We start from the raw sequence: 17,058 nt of genomic DNA on the forward strand, positions 1-17,058 counted from the left end.
TTGTTTTGATTAAAATATTTATTTCCCATAATAAGTTCAACAGGGCAGATGTACTTAAGGAACATGAGACTTCAGTTTCAGATAAATAAAGGCAAATATTGGAAACTACACAAAAGGCAGCCGCTAAAGCGTTTAAGTTTCAAAATAAAACAAACAAAACAGACTAAATTGTCAATTCCACTTAGAAAAGAAATATTAATTCTAAAAATAAATCTTAGTTCGTTTTACAGAAGAACAGACAAAATTGACTAACTTTTGTCAATATCAAATAAACTGAGAACTAAAAGGAAATTCTCAATCTCTCCTTGTTGTATAGCTTAGCTTTTCAAACAGTTTTAACAGTGACTTTAGTCTGACAAAAGCCGAATGACGAATCAGCGCTTTCAGTCAGAGATTGAGCATGCACCGCTTTATTGTATTTCCAGACTTGCTTTCGGCACAATTTACAGTCGCGCTACTCTGTTTTTGTCAGACTTGAAATAGCGAAATACCTTCACACTCACGGAACTTCTGTGGCCCTTCTGTTCGACAAGCTCTCCGGCATTGGAACCATCATCGGTTTTTTTTGGTAACCTTCGCTCACGCTCTCGGTTGATTTTTCTCTAGTCGGCAAACTCATTTCCTTCATTACCCGGGCTGCACGGCTGCAAAAACAAATACACATGTGCGCCTTGGCGCTTGTGCTGCACGTAACAAGTCACGTGACGTGACGCTGCGGCTGTGATTGGTTCGGCTCTGCGCTACTTAATTTGGATTGGCTGTTCTTTTTTCTTTCTTTTTCTTTTTTTTAAGAGGACGAGAGAGATGAGGCCTATCGCAATAGTTTAATTTTTCTATCGAGAAAAAGTTATTTCGCAATACATATCGTTATCGTTTTATCGCCCAGCTCTAGGGCAGGGCAATATGGCCAAAAATATTTATCATGATATAACTGACGATATAATTGACATGAGACAAAATACTTTACAACTCCACAACTTTATTAGTGCAAAAAAACCCCATCAATGTATTTTCACTTAAACAAGCAGCTGTTTTTTATGTGCATTAAAGTTATATAAAAATGTAACAGTGCAAATGCAAATTCCTCGCTGACAGTTTAACCAAAAGGCATTTCCAGTGTAAACTGGCCGACATATCCTCAGCATAACCATGTATAATGTCCACAAAACTTAAAAAGAGGTTATACACACACAATACGGTGATATTATGTTGAAGCACAGTACGTATCACTCCGCGAGGCTCCTGACTACGGTAGCCGTAATGCTCCGATGATCCAACGAGCGGTGCGGCTTCGTAGCTTAGCAAAGTCGGACTAAAACATTTGACAGATTTTTGAGCGCTGTGTAGCACATAAAATCAGTTCAGTAATAACGGTAATAACGACGGCCCGCTTGCATGCTCTACCAAAAAATGTGCTTTGTTGTGTATCTGACGGACAAAAGCCAAACCAGTTCGACACCACTGAAGTTGCGCCATTTTTACAAACCAGTTCTGGTTCATCTGTTTCATTCAACGATCCGCTTTCGCCCTTCTCATTCTCCGTCGCCATGATGCTTTTTCCATCATGTGCGTATGAAAACAAAGGCACTGCGCATGCGCGTTTTACACATATTCTATCGCGATATTTCATTTCTCATCGTTGCCCAACATTATACCGCTATTACTGCGAACGGTATGATATGGCCCAGCCCTAATGTGGCATACTTCATTTACATTTTGCATTTTTCAACTAAGGTAATGCATGCACCGACGTAAACCAGCTACCTAAACTGTTTATTTATGAATTTCTTCACAAATAAAATTTTACCAATTTGAAAAAACATATTCACAGCTGTCCAATTGAAATATGATTAAGTTTTAATTGCACTCCTATCTTTATAGCCCAGAAACAGCATTAGTGAAGGTCACCGATGACGTTCTCATGGCCTTTAACAGTGAAGTCATCTCTATGTCATCCTCAGTGCAACAGCAGTCAATACTGTTGGCCACAATATTTTACTACAGAGATTCGAACATGCCATGGGAATAACAGGAATCGTGCTGCAGTGCTTTGAAGTGTACATATTTAATAGACTCCAGTTTGTATATCTAAATGGGAATTCTTCTCACGCAAAAGTTAGTTATGGAGTTCCACTGGGTTCTGTGTTACGAGCAATACTTGCGCTTGCTTTAGGCAATATGATTAGAAAACATAGCATGCAAATTTCATTGCTATGTAGCTTCATTTATCCACAAAGCCAGATGTTACAAATCAATTTAAACTGTAAATTAAGAAAATAAAGCATCAGAGAAAAAATCCACTAGACCCATGGCAACAAGGGGAGAACAACGAGGAAGAATTTCTATTAAAATGCAGATAGTTATGATCATGGATTTGCATTCTTCTGTGAAGAGATCATGGCTGATAAGGTAAAATCCAAATTAAAAACAAGGTCAGACAATATTTCAAAGAAAAATATTAAAATATTATTTCATTGTTTTTCTGTTTGCCATTCAAAACGATTTGTTTTTATGTTTCACACAGTAGTCATCATATATTTGTGCTGTAACAGCTTGCAGCTGTGTGTAATGTAGCAACACTGCCAACTCAAAAGACTCACCTGTGTCTGAATGCTGTTCACTAACAAGTGGTTCTAAAGTGGTATAAAAACCTTTGGATCCAAGTGTACGTTCCTGCATGTGTCACCTGTTAATGCCTTTGCTTTCCCTGACCACTGTAACTGCAGTGAGCTCAGTGACTACAGACGCTGTCTCCATGAGGTACAGATATCTCACGTAAAAAACTTTCATAGGTTGACTTTTATATTCAGAATCAATGTTTTAGAGAAATCTTTTCTTTAAATTGTTTAAATGAACTGCTGATGTTTTCTCTTCTTTTGTTTTTATAGGCTGCTAGTTTATAGTTTATTGTAGAGAGAGAATATGTCATGGCCTTTTTGTATTTTGACTTAACAGAAAAGTATGGATGTGTAGAACCAGTACTACAGTTTTTATTGCAGTCCTGAAAGAGTAGGATTATGGGCATGACTGGGCATAAAAGTACCAGTTTAACAGGTTCTTTGTGAAACTGGTGTGCAAAAAAAGACACATTAATTAAGACTATTTTAAAAGGAGATGACTTACTAGTGTGCTGAATTTAAAGAGATTGCAAATGGGAAAGAAAAGTCTTTGGACAGTCCACAGATTAACTCAAGAAACCATCACTAAGCAAAAATGGGTGCCTGAAAATGTCAAAGCCACCCTTCCTCTTTGCTCCTGCTTTTTCAAGATCTAAGAAGACTCCTAAACAATTGAAGTCTGTGGTAACAAGTAGGAAAACACAAAGGTGGAGCAGGGGCAGGCTGGTGTATCCAGGTGTAGTTAAGCAAGTCATGTATTCTAATAGATAAGAGAAATGCAAAGGGCTGCAGCGTGGGCTCGGCCATCACAGCGCTTTACACCACGAACTGACCCATAATATTTGTATTTTATTCCAAAAACCTACAATTTGATTATTAAACATAAGCACTGAAGCTTACTATGGACAGTGAAGGCATCACTATAACATCACACCTTCTCTATCAAAACACACTCATCTATTTTATAAGTGAACTTGATCATGGGGCCAAGTCAAATTCAAACAAGAGAAAAATAAATTACGTGATGAATGAACAGCTGGAAATCCACAGAGTTTGGAAACAGTACATCTTTCACACTTCACTGTGGATCACAGTGCTGATTCTTTATGTGAATCCCTGTAAAGCCCTGATGGTTTCTGGGGAATGAAAGCCAATAAAAGTATGGAGGTGAGACCAGACTCCAATCATAGTTGCTGTGTTGTTGCAGCATCATTATCTACACATCCAAAGCTCCTCTGGCCAAAAGGGAATTCAGCAAAGAACCGTACCTTACCCTCTCTCTTATTTCTCAGACCAAGCCTTCCGAAAATCACTCCTCCACTGTACTGTTTGGTATCACAGTGGTATCACATTAGCCAGTAAAATGTATGTTGTTTGAAACTTATTACAATGTACTTTAATGCAATTGCACTAGTTATGTTTTATTACTTTTTAATTTCAGTTTGGGATTTATGAATGGATATCTAACACAACACACGGCGTTGATGAAAAGAAATGGCCCGTCCAGATCAGCATTGGTTCGTAGAAGTAACAATTCACCCCAATTCCAAACAATTTGGTATCCAATGGGAAATGTAAATGAAACCACAATGCAATGATTTGCAAATCTCATAGTCCCATATTTTATTTGCAATAGAAAAAAAAATAATATTTAATATTTAGACATTTTAATGCTTTATGATAAATATTAGCTCATTTTGAATTTGATGGCAACAATATGTCTCAAAAACCTTGGGAAGGGAGGAAATGTTATAAAAGGGAGTGGTACATGAAAGAAACAGCTGGGTTAAGGTTAGGGTTATAATATCACAAATTTCAACTAACATAATCGTCCTGCAGTAACCAGGTTACAGAGTAAATCGATTTGTTGATCAATTATTAAGTCATGTACTAACAGAGACTTGGAGGAGAGAGACCTAATATTTAATAATCCACATTTCATTGTTTTACTCTTTGGTTCAGATGTGGATACTGTATTGTTCTTTCTTTGTGATTTTTATGTTTAAGTTGTTTATTGCTGGTTTTTAGTTTGTTTTTGTCTTTTGGGAGCTGACACAGTCTCAATGGAGATGGGTTTTGGGGGGTAGCAGGAGGAGAGAAGCTGCAGAGAGGCGTGTAAGACTGCAACTCTGCTTCCTGGTCCCAACTCTGGATAGTCATATTTTGGGGGGTTTAATAAATTGGTCCATATTTCTAGAAATGAGAGCTGCTCCATCCAAAGTGGGATGGATGCCGTCTCTCCTAACAAGACCAGGTTTCCTCCAGAAGGTTTGCCAATTATCTATGAAGCCCACATCGTTTCTGGGACACCACTCAGACAGCCAGCAATTTAAGGAGAACATGCGGCTAAACATGTCACTCCTGGTCTGATTGGGGAGGGGACCAGAGAAAACTACAGAGTCCCACATTGTTTTGGCAAAGTTACACACCGATTCAATATTGATTTTAGTGACCTCCGATTGGCGTAACCGGGTGTCATTACTGCCGACGTGAATTATGATCTTACTGTATTTACGTTTACCCTTAGCCAGCAGTTTTAAATTTCCTTCAATGTCGCCTGCTCTGGTCCCTGGAAGGCAATTGACTATGGTTGCCGGTGTCTCTAGCTTCACATGTCTGAGAACAGAATCACCAATTACCAGAGTTTGACCCCCAGCGGGTGTGTCGCCGAGTGTGGTCTTCATTTAGCCCAGAATGGCTAAATGAAGCAATCCCATCCAACTACCAGCCAATAGCCTGCCTCAGCACAACATGAAAGCTCGTGTCAGCCTGACTTCAAGAACCTTAAGGGCGAACTCATCCTAGGTTTGTAGTAGATACACCCAGAGTATCAATTTGAGGTTCCTATGTCACCTCGTTCTTGAGTTATCACATTCACAAACTTAGGTGTCCACGCCACTCGCCCATTAGCCCGACGTTGCCACCACAGTACTCCATCAGCTTGACCAACTAGGGAAATACAGTGCTGGGAAAAAGTATCTGACTGATTTCGTTTTTGTTTTCACACATTTTCCAAGAGCATCAATCAAAATTGTAATACTCTGTTTTGTTTTGAATTTTAAAGATAATCTGAGTAAATACAAAATGCTGTTTAACTGATTAAGGGGAAAATCTATCTAAACCTGCATGTGCAAAAGTATTCTCCCTGTTTATTTCATTTATTTATTTTTGATGTTCTGTGATGTTTACCTGATGCTAAACAGACAGGTACTCATATAAGCACCATTCTACTCAATTTAAGAACTCTACACATGTTCTACTCATTCACCCAATCACACATACATTCATACAGTGCTTTTATCTAACATTCTTACATATACTGACACTCTGATAGATCATATCATGAATAAATAAAAGATAATATTGTTTTTACATGTCACATTCCACACTGGGAGATGAATTAAAGTACAGGATGAAAGACAGCTGTAGTGAGAAACACACAGACTGCATTACAAGTGAATTCTCGGAGCATAGTTGTATTACCTGTCACCCACTGACAGGTAATACAACTATGGAACACATGGGATGTCGTACTGAGCAAGAATGTGCCATTTGGCTAATACAGTATTTGCTGCCTTCATTCCTCTGAAACATACTTCATCCTTGAATGTCTGCCTAATATTTTAAAACACAGGTGTCCAACTCCAGCCCTGGAGAGCTACCGTCCTGCAGCTTTTAGATGCATCCCTACTCCAACACAGGCCTGGTAACAAGCCATTCGTTTATTCAGCTGTGTCGGAACAAGGATGCATCTACAAGCTGCAGGACCGTAGGTCTCCAGGACTGGAGTTGGACACACCTGTTTTAAATGCTAGAGGAGGAGAAGATGGAAATGAGAAAAACTATGAAGACTCCTTTTCAAACTGAGAAGGTCTTCAGGATCTGTCTGAGTAAGAACACCTATTATCTAGTCGGTGTTTCTCTTAAAGAGTCCTCTTGTACACGGTTTTTGATAATTGCTTTTACATGGTTTCAGAAAAGATCTTTGTAATTAAAATTAAAAGTGAACACAAAAGCTGATAAAGTGGCCTCAGAATGGAGGAAGTGAAGTTTGAAATTTAACAAGTCAGTAATTTTTTTAGTCGCTTATTCTTCACTGATTGTTCTTTTAAAGATTTTTACACCAGGGATGAGACAATACTACTAAGGCCTGACACTAAAAGACAAAACGTGCATGTATGATGTACAGATGGCTGACCAAGGAAAAACCTACATGTTTGAGCCCTACAGTGAGCAGATCTGATGGCTCTGTTATGCTGGTGTACTTAGCAACAACCGGTCTCCTTAAAGAAAGGATATCGTCAAATCAACAAAAGTTTTATTTCTGAGCAATAACCTGTAAATAAATATTTCTACCTGGGGACCTGAACACTGATCAAAAGATCTAAGGTTACCTCAGGAAAATCTGTCCATCCTCAGTTTAACTGAAGGGTGAAGAAGAGCGTCATAATCAAGCTTGGATAAGTAGTGGGTAAAGTCCATGACACTTCAGTGTAATTACATTTTTTTATATACCACCAAATCTTCTGCTACAGGGTAACAAAGACCTTCTTTATCCTTGTGAGATGGTGCAGATCAGTTAATTGTTCTCTTCGCCTGATGATGTTTCGCTTCAATCTCACCAATGCAAAAATCTACCTGACCAGTACAACCAGAATCTACAACCCCCAAAAAGGATGACACACACACTCTTTGAAGAATTTTGTGTTGAGTTGAATCAACAGTAAAATCTACAATGCTTTGGGACTGCACGTGCTAACTGCAGAAACAATGAGCACTTAGCAATTTAAAAATGACCGCAGCTACTGAAGCACATTTTCACACCACCCTTCTACAGAGAATGATGTGCTGGTATAACGGGTGAACGCTAAGCTTTGCCAAAGTAGTAATGAACCAACTTCATGTCCAGATAAAAAAGTTTATGTCTTAATTGAACCTGATCCGAATATCTGGATTATAAAGCCTCCCCTGAACGATTAATAATGGGGGACGAGTGCTCCTTTTTTCTATCAGTGTGAGCATAAACTAGCTCACGTTCATGTTTCATTAATCAGCTTCAGGCTGCCGAGCACACCTTTGGTAAAATCTCCTGTTTCATCAGCCGTGTTACTTCAGAGCTGTGTAAAATGTTTCTGTTTCCATAGAAAACAGAGCGCTGCTTTCTCTTTTACTTTGGCGACCTCAGACAGGACCATCGACACCACATTACTCAGCTGTGAGGCGGCTGAACTGCAGTGTTCACCGTGAGGGGACATGAGGCTTTCTCTGCTCTGCCTCCGGCGTTGGGAATATCCCATTAAATTCCATTGTAGGACATATTTACTTCCCTGCAGTGGACATTTTTTAAAAATCATTCTGAACAGGACTACAGGTTTTTTTACCCCCATGTTGAAACAGTGAGAACAGTTACCCACCATGTTACTGACTAAACATTATATGCCTGATTCGCAAAACTGAAAGTCCATATGAGGAACTAGACTGTTGTCCTTTATCTAGCATGTGTCTCAGGGGATTAGAAACACATACAACAGCTGATAAACTAAATGTTTATATTACCAAGTCCATATCTGTCCATGTGTTTGATAGAGATCTTGCTTTTTGTCCGATTTTCCCATTTTATAGCGCCCTAAAAGGAACGTGTTTTTTCCATCAGAGCTGAGAGGAGGGCAGAAAGAGATGATAATTGGATGTGTGCTATTACCATACCGCTGCTTCTTGTGTTTACCTCCTACTCTCTCCCTCTGTCTCATGTCTCTGCCGCTAACCCCTCCTCCTCTCCTCTGTCACGGAGTGGGAGCCAGGGAGTGACGCATCATCATTCGTTATTCCACTGAACACTCTGTCGATTCCCCCTCTGAGCCGCAGTTTCATATCTCATCAAGAAAAATGCCAGCCCTAACAGTGGCTGGCTCCAGATTAAAAAAAATCAGGTGCACCGTGCCACAGGCAGGCCTATTTGCAGCAAAAACGCTTTAAAGGGAGAAGAGTTAGCAATGCTTCTATTGGATGCCTCAAATTTCCCTTTAAAATTAGACCATAAATTCCAAAATGCTGTAGGAGTAAAATCCCATTATTGCTACCTTTCTGAAAGGTTTCTGTTTTGTCTACACTGTAGTTTTCATATTATCCACAGCCTAATTATCAATGTAAGGTGTATTGTTAAAATGGCTGTGACTTTTTATTAAAGCTAAGAGTTATACCTTTATGGATGATCCATCTGCAGAACGTGAACATCTGATGCTAATGTGTGATGTGGAAAACTAGTTTACAACCTCTGTTTATCAGTCTCGATAAATGAGTGTCTTACTTCAGCACGTGAATAGCTAACTAGACTGGCAAACTACACATTTCCTTAATAAATATTATATAATTTATGGAATAAGTACATTTCATTAATTTACTGTATCATTTCTTTTAAGCATCTTCTGCAGCAACGTATGGAAACTGTTTACGCCTTACTGCGGTAATGGCTAAGGCTCCTATTTTAATAAAGCAAAGACAAAAGCAGTGCAACCAGATATCACTGTTCAGTAACAACTGGGTCATGAAGAGAAATGCTGATTAAATAAAACCAGGAAATGATATGATTCGCAGAGTGAAACAACACAAACACTGTTAACACTTGTGCCAGAAACAGCTGTGGGTTTGAAATTCTGTCTGACAACATAAGATAAAAACTTGTGATGAAGGCAATAAAGCTGCCACATTAATCCAAAGTAATTCTGTTTTATTTTTAATATAAATCATATCAGAAATGGTGACGTCAAGTAATAAACTGTAACACAAAAGTGACTGCATCAAAATACATTTGAAAATCCAACCAGGCAACAGCAGCCAATGTGCATCCTCCAGCAGTCACGTCTGGATCTCACATGTAATCGCTGACAGAGGCTACATGTGTCAAAATGAGAGTCGTGTGCCTTTGAGATGATTCAGGGGTTTAATCCCCTCCATCCTGGAGGCGTCTACACTGTGACCATAGTGCTCTGGTACAATTACTCAAAGGAGTGTGGCACGCTCATTTTAGATGTTGCCTATTCCATCTCAAAGTTTCAGCTGGCTATTTTTAGAACTGGTTGAATAACAATGTCACTGACTCACTGTGAGAAGTTTGTTATTTACTCTCCATTTTACTCCTACCTGCTGCCAACGTTGCTGCAAACATAACACAAACTAAATGTTCATAGCAAAGCTCTTGTTGACAGTAGAATGACGTTTATTATCGATTTGCATACACTGTTCATCCCTTATAGACAAATCAACAATACGAGCATGATAAAAACACTGCATGTAATTTCAACTTGACCCCATTTAATCTCAAACTGATAGCAGACTGACACTCATTGCTGGGTTATTGCAATTTGGCAACTGACTGCAAACAGTTGCAGACCTGGTTCATTCTTCAAAGCAGGGAGCAACAACATCACAAGTTCATTGCACACAGTTGCAAAATCTTTATATATAAACTACAGGACATTTATGCATACAGTTCAGGTTTTCACAGTTTATCACAGCAAACTGCATTAGTAGAATATGTAGCAGAAGTGAGTGGTTACAAGTGGCTACAGGTTACAGTAGCCAACCAACAAATGCATAGAGTGCACCCATATTTCACTTCACTAGTATTAAAACGTTTGTTTTGTTGTTGGCTTTCGTTTCATTAGCACTTTTCATGTTTCCAAGCCAACACAGTGTCATTTATTGGTCATTTATATAAAACCAGGAAAATCAGTGCCTTTAGTTTAACTAATTCAAATGGAGAATTATTTGCATTAGTGTTGAATGTGATGAGTAATGCGTGTGGGCATCTGTTAATAACAAATATTTCACATAAAAGATCCTTTCCACATTAAAATGCAGTAGCCTCTTCATTTTCACAGGCTTTATGTTCCAAGGATATGTTGCCAGTTCAACGTTTGTTCCTGGCTGTCCTGAACAAAAGTGAATACAGTAAATGTGCTAGGTGAAGCCAGTGCTTAGAAAAGGGCAGCATCCTTGGTCTGATTCCTGTCGAAACAAAAATCTGAATAAAATCCATTCACAAGCAAAGGACAACTCAGTTTAGACTCGGCTTTAAGCTGTAGCAGCAGAATTACCAGGGAGTATCCTCGGGTACAGCATGAGAGCCATTTTAAAAGAAACAAGTGAAGAACAGCATCGTGCAGATGCTGACAAAGGGTAGATGTATAATTTCAACATAACAAATGAAAACTTGTGACAAAAACCTAGATGCTATTACACAGCCTCCCCAACCAGGAAGCGGCTGTGCTAACTTTGGAAATTCAACCCAGCAAAGAAGACAAGACTCCTGTTATCACAGATGGAAACAGAGAAAAAAACTGGAGTAAGCTAAAAGTTGGAAGAGCATTTCCTCAGTGGGGAAAGCTCCAGGGTTCAAAGATGACATTCAGCTCACATTACTTCCACCAGTGTTCCATCCAGTATTTTGTCTGCAGTTACAGAGTCCAGTATTCTTGGGTGAGTCTTTGCAATATGGTTTTTATTCCATATGGACTCCATGTCTAAGGCCTGGCATGTTCCTGCATCTCTGAAAGTGTTGGAGTGATTGTTTTTGGTTGTGGTCACCTCTCTGATCAAGGTTCTGGCTCAGTTATGCAGCGTAGACGGCCAACTCTGGTGGTTCCTGGTACTTCAACACCTCTTCTACTTTACACAGGTGACTGTGTCTCCAGGACCAGCCAAAGCATTAGGAACAGTCTCTATCTGTGTCCAAAACCAATGCTAATCAGAGAGGAGACACAGAACCATTTGATTGGTCGAGTTAGCTAATATAAACAGCAAAAGCCTTCATGTAACCTCAAGGTTATCTGGTCTAAGGAGCTTGGAAAGAAAAGCATCTGGACTTCTTTAAGATGCTTGAAGACGTTTCACCTCTCATCCGAGAAGCTTCTTCAGAACTGAAGACTGAAGCTACTTAAAGAAGTCCAGATGCTTTTCTTTCCAAGCTCCTTAGACTACGATGACCTGGCTGACTGAGAAGCTTCACAGACATCAAGGTTATCTGCTACTCCAGCAGTGTCTGTAAATCAATGCACGCTTTAGCTGAGCACATATTCTCAGTGATCATTATCATGTGCCTTTCTGAGAAAGATAAAAATGCTCCTTAGGTTTACTCTCCAAGATAAATACAGTTTAACTGTAACAATGATTAGTTTAAACAGCATTTCCTTTCACTCCTTCATCTCAGCATTTCTGCTACCACATATTTTCTAACAGGCAGAGTACTGTAGTATTTTTATGAATATGTACATAATAATTTACCTACATAAAATGAAGGGTTCATAGCTAAAGCATGAACATCCCCTGAACACATATTGAATCCGTGTACCAAATAATAATCAGCAGTAGATTCGTTTTTTAACGTGTGGTCTAGAGTGAGAGTGTTATCATAAAGTAGGTCAGCACTCACTGTTATTTGGTTCTTTTAGGGAGATATTTGGCAGCTATTTTTGACTGACTCAACGCTGCAAATGGCTTCCAGAGTGTCTGGAAATATATCTTAAACAGCCCATGAACCCTGAAAGCTTACCACTTTTGATCAAAGTGCTGCAGAAGATGTGTGTGCCTGTCAGTGCAGAGAGCGGCTGACATTAGGTCCTGTCTGCATTACTGCAAATGGAACACATTAGCTGCAAATAAAAAGCTCCTGACTGACATACTGGCAGTTAAATACAACTAGATATAGGACTCACACTGTGTGACTTACTGTTGACTGCAATTCTACTGCAGTACTGAAGATGCATCTTTCATCTCTGCGATCATATTTTCTACATATGACTTTCATCCAGTGTGTGGAATCAGCTCAGAGTTAGTGGGACTGTGCCGAGCACACACATCCTGTGCTAAAGTCCCATCAGAAGCACATTTTAAGTGTAACTGACTTTTTAGCATTTTTCAAGTCAATTTAATTTAACTGTATTTACACAGCACCAAATCACAAAAACAGTGGCCTCACAGGGCTTTCAGTATGCAGGGGTATCCAGTAAAATTCAACAGATGTCAGCAGCATTAATCCAGATCATAATCTTTTCTTACGGTATTTTAGTACGAAATATCGCAGTTCTCGTCAGCACAAACCCTGAACAAGAGTTCTGTCGTTTCTCCAACCACTACTCTATCTGCAAACATTTGCCCCTGCTTTATACTTCATCCATCAAGACGATATGGCACATGAACCAGTGTGTGACAACCCGAGACACTGAGGGTCCACTGGGACTGAGACTGCATCGACCCCAGCCTACAGACACACCCAACAAGCTCAACATTTAATATATATTTATACATATATATATTTAATATATATATATTGAAATGAAAACGCGACCCTGTTTTTACCTGGCTTCTGTCAGTCTGCCCCAGGGCAGCTGTGGCTACAACTGTAGCTGCCTCCACCAGTGTGTGAATGTGAGAGTGAATGAATAGTGGAACTGTAAAGCGCTCTGAAGGTCTCGAAAAGCGCTATATAAATGCAATCCATTATTATTAGTAGTAGTAGTATTATTATCAGGGCTCTAGAGCGCGACCAATTTGGTCGCAAATGCGACCAAATTTTTCAATGGTGCGACTAAAAAAAATCTTTGGTCGCACTGTTCAAGTAACAAAAAAACAAAAAGAAATCTCTGCAACTCTCCGTGTGATCAATCAGAGATAGTCAGGGGTAGGGCCTCTCTGATTGGCCGTGGTCCAGTTGAAAGTGCAGGTGGATAGAGGGAGGTGAGTAGCTTGAATAAAGCGATATCGATTCATTAAATCCTGAATCGACTTTTAAATATAACTGTGTTTTGTCAGAAACACCAGAATCTCAGGTTAAAGCTCACAAAACTATTTCAACAACCACCAAACAGTAAATGAGAGCAGGCACACGGATCCCACACAAAGATGTAAACACAGAGCGGACCGACGCATCAGAATCACCTTTGTCTTTCTCGGCTTTCTCACCCGACGGCCCGTAGACGGACACGCCGTCGGAGCTGAAAGCCGACAGCTCGCTGATTCTGAGCTGCAGGGTTTGTCTCTCTCCAACCAAAATTCACTGAACCAGCAGCAAAAAAAAAAAAAAAGCAGCAAACTGCACTTCACATTTGATCAATGTCGTCATGAATTCCCTCTAACTTTTGCTGTTTTGCTTCCACCATGTTAAAAATCACACTTTATGCACAGCTCTCTCTCTCTCTCTCTCTCTGTACTTCAAGAACAGTTTCCCGTCTCAAATCTGTTTTCAGCATCATTCATTCTCTTATCACCCACCAGTCTACCGTTGTTTGCAGCGCTGTCGGCCGCTGTCTTTTTTCTTAAATGACCTCGGACAAGAAAGCCCAATTTCTGCTGTTCAATACTGAAGAAATTTAAACTTTTTAAAATTATGCAAAATTGCAGAATATTTTTAAGGTTATCTGCTATAAAACGCCAGACCAGGAAAATCTGCTTCATGTTTTTCTGTGTTTTATTCTCAGTTACTTTGACACAAAGGCATCTGCTGTGATGTTCACAATTCTGATGAAGTCTCACATGTATCAGTGCTGATAAATGATCAGAATTATAATATTTCTGACTGTCTGAGGCTAAACTGAATCGAATCAGGACTTTGAGAACCGGAATCGAATGGATTATAGAAATCAGTGTTGATACCCAGCCCTAGTGAGCAGCCTAGGCCTGACAGCAGTGGATGTAGCTGTGGGTAATAAGAAAAGATGAAAAGAACTATTGATAACTTTTGTGTTAAGTTAAGGTCTGATCCGTCTGAAATTCATAGCCAGCTCTGACACGGTGCCATCAATCTCTGAATGCTGAAAAAGCAGCAGTGTATCCAGAAAACACATTATATGCTGCAATAAATGCACTGCCCAAGTGTCCCCTCTCCCCACTGCCTTTCAGCAGCAGGCAGCAGCAAACAGGTCGTCAGAGGAGCCGATGTGATGATTAAGTTTAACATTGTCTACAGTATTGCCAAAGAGTGTCAACGCACTTTAAGCACAAGCACAAGATTGTTAATTAATCATTTACAAATGAATATTGTCTGTATGAACTGCAATTTCACCCCCAAAAAAGTGCACATGTAAAACTGCGGTGTTGAGCGATGCGGTAGAAAAATTTGAGTCCGCCTAAGAGTCACATAAATAAAGTGTCCCAGGTACTTAAATTTAATAATCGAAATTTTAACCATATACGTAATAATTTAAATATGAAAGTTGCAAAAACTTATTTTTACTCAATGATCATCTCTCATATGGACTATTGTTTGACGTCCTGGTCACTTGCTTGTCCAACAACACTTAAAACTATTGAAAACATTTATAAAAGAAGTTTAAAACTACTTGACAAAAAACCGACTTCCCACCATCACTGTCATGTGTTAAAAAAACATAAATTACTGAACTTCAATAACTTAATGAAACTTAAAAGAGTCTGTTTAATATATAAAGTCTTACACTCCGTGCTCCACCACCACTAAAGCAGTTCATTAGGCATAAAGAAAGCTCAGACAGGACCACTCGAGCTACAATCCGAGGAGACTTGTTTCTACCTCACAGACGGACAGCATTTGGGCAGAACGTCCTCTCTGTCCAGGGCGGCCATCTGTGGAACAGTCTTCCTCAACCCATTAGAGAATGCTCGACTTTCAATTTGTTTAAGGCAAAGCTTAAAAACTGGCTATGGACAAATCAAGTGTGTGATCATGTATGAGTTGTATAGTTTTAATGTTTTATTTGGGAACAGAATGGTGTGTATGTGTAAGTTTGGTGATGGAGTTTTTATTATAAATGAATGATGAATTTTTATGAATTATTATGTCTAATTTTTTTATGTTTAAGGACAACAGATGGAAATTAGCCTTTGGCTATAATCTGGCATGTATACATTCATGTAACTTTTTTTTTACATTTATGTTCATTAGCATGCACTGTCCTAAATAAATAAATAAATAAACTTTTGCACCGGTGTGCCTAACCGTGGCAAAAAGTTAGTCTAGAGCCCTGATTATATTCCAACATCAGGGCAGCTGCCCAGTAAACACTAAGGGACTACTTCATAACGTAACCACAAGAAAATCTAAGACAATTTTGTATAATAATAATAACAGAGGACCTTAAAGGCACATCTGGACCTTTAGCTAGTTCCTCAGATGAGAGGTGAAACTTCCTCAAGGAAGCTTAAAGAAGTCCAGAAGCTTTTCTTTCTAAGCTCCTTAGACTAGGATGACCTGGATGACTGAGAACCTTCACAGGCATATAGCCATGCACTTTGGGAGGAACACCCTTCAACTGGTGCAGCAGTATGAAAGGGTATTTTAGGAAATTGATTCCACATCTTGTGAGATAAAGAGGTAAGGGGCCATTCTGGTTGTTATCAGCACAGTGTCTGAATAACTATGGGATACATAATACCTGAATATCTGTGAAGTCCTCATTAATGCTGAACGACACTACCCAACATGTTTTCAAGTCATGATTCTACCTAAGACCACGCCAAATAACACTGAGTGTAGATGTAACAGCTCTGTGGTAACAGAGTTCAGATGCTAAGTGACTGCCTGCACTCCACACCTGTCAGCCACTGAAAACAAACGGTCCTTTTTCTAAAGTACAGCCAATGCTCTCATCAGCCCTTCAATGCTGCAGCATGAGATGCAGTTATCCAACAGTTAATGTGCTGCTCTGAAAGGTGTTGCAGGAAGGAGGCTTCAAAATATCAGTTTACCCTGTTTCAGCATTTGATGTGTTCCTTTGTACTAAATTCTTTTTACAAAGCAGCCCAGCAGTGTTTTCTATTGATGACCACTCTATTCATTGAATTATTTAGTTTGTCTATCAGTTTGAATTTGAGAACTTACAGTATAGGAAATACTGTGATGTGACAACATTTCAGTGGATTGATCTCGCTTGTTACTGTGTTCTACATACTGAAATAAGTCTTTATTAGACACACAAACACATCATTAAAGACACAAAGAGAAGAATAGCAAGTTAGTGAGTATCAGTGCCTGTCTGTGTGTTTGCAGTGTATTAGCAGCACTGCGGACACACACACACACACACACACACACACACACACACACACACACTCTACAGAAGTGCACTGGACCAAATACTTCGAGGCAAAGAGAAGAATGGTCGACATCAATGTTTTTTTAACTGTAAAGATTTTTTTCCACCTGCTGATAATAAAAATCGGTCACCTGCATACAAAAATCATCTTATTAATAGAAAATCATTTTGCTATTATCTATTACATGAAAATCTAAGACAACTAAAAATTATAGTAAGAGGACAAAAAAACTCTTTATTTTTTGAACCACTGTTTCAATATTAATTTTTTGTAATAATATTTCACAATCTAATTATAAAAGTAAAGACGTTGGTAGATAGAACTTTTGGTTCCTATTTTTGAAGAGTTTTTCAAAAAAACAAAAACAAATATT

The 17,058-nt window shown here is 39.1% G+C and overlaps 1 protein-coding gene across 1 annotated transcript in view; it reads right to left on the reverse strand.

Moving 5' to 3' along the window:
• Positions 1 to 17,058, reverse strand: part of LOC116334043 (pseudouridine 5'-phosphatase) — a 31,470-nt gene that overhangs the window by 9,383 nt on the left and 5,029 nt on the right. The window lies entirely within an intron of this gene.

Source organism: Oreochromis aureus, linkage group 23 (genome assembly GCF_013358895.1).
Source record: "Oreochromis aureus strain Israel breed Guangdong linkage group 23, ZZ_aureus, whole genome shotgun sequence".
Taxonomy (NCBI): Eukaryota; Metazoa; Chordata; class Actinopteri; order Cichliformes; family Cichlidae; genus Oreochromis; species Oreochromis aureus.